Source organism: Petaurus breviceps, unplaced genomic scaffold (assembly GCF_028583685.1).
Source record: "Petaurus breviceps papuanus isolate PSGF00001 unplaced genomic scaffold, PetGlider_PUasm1.0 90823, whole genome shotgun sequence".
In the NCBI taxonomy this organism is placed as follows: domain Eukaryota; kingdom Metazoa; phylum Chordata; class Mammalia; order Diprotodontia; family Petauridae; genus Petaurus; species Petaurus breviceps.
In genome coordinates, this window is record NW_027187352.1 from 6500573 (window position 1) to 6501634 (window position 1062).

A 1062-nucleotide genomic window follows, 5' to 3' on the forward strand; every position below is an offset into this window, starting at 1 on the left:
GCCGGAGAGAATGGGGGCGGGGCGGGGAGTGAAAGTGGAGAGAGCGCGCGCGCGGGATTCTCACCTACTTAGGGCAGAGTGAAACTTTAAAGATTGCCAGCTGGTGCAGAACCAGTCTAGGGTGCACGGCGGTGGGGTCTTAGGGGACCCCTCTTCGTTCATAAGAGAGCTTTTCCGCTGCATCGGAGCCGACCAAATAAACAAACGCTGGGAATAAAGCAATACAGAAGACCCATTAGTTTTTTGTTGTTTTTTAAAGAAAGATGGACAGAGAGCGAAAGCGAGATCTGTGCACTTATCGAGTCCTATGACCTTGGGCATGTCCCTCGTGCAAGACTGAATCTTGTTTTAATCTTGTTAACAATCTCGAGGGTCCCTTCCACCTTTAGCCCAGTTGGACCTGGAACTCATGCCCACATATCTGTGTTGACGATCTGACTGCCAAGGGCACTTGACTGTGATCTTAATCCCTTTCCTGTACTGGGAGAAAAATGTCAAGTCTGCTCAGCAGCGTGCTGGAGAAGATTCATGGGACACAAAACGATGAGGCTGGTTTTCTTACCAAACTTGAGAAATCATAGACTTTGCAAAAGATTTCACCTTTCTAATGATGAGGTGTGGGCTCTGGGAGACCCCTCCAGTTCTCCTTGAGTTCTTCAGGTACAGGCTCTGAGAACCTCCCTTGGACTCTGATTAAATGAGGCATTTGCATGAGGCTATAAGCCTTCCATTGTGGCTGGGCCCAGACCTCTAGCCTAGTTACTAACTACTAACTTTAGCCTAGTTACCAGCCTAGCCCTCCATTGTTCATCTACTTCCCACCCTTGATATCTACCCGTGTTTCCCCGATAATAAGACACTGTCTTATTATTTTTCTTGGAAAGAAAAACACCAGAGGGCTTGTTTTCAGGGGAGGGCTTATATTGTACTGCCTCAGCTCTCCTCCGCAAAAGGCACTGCTCTAAATGGCACCGGCAAGCAAATCACTGGGGAAGAACAGGATGACGTGCTCACTGCTGCAGCTCTGATTGGATGCAGCTCGGAGTGTGGAGTGCGTTTCAC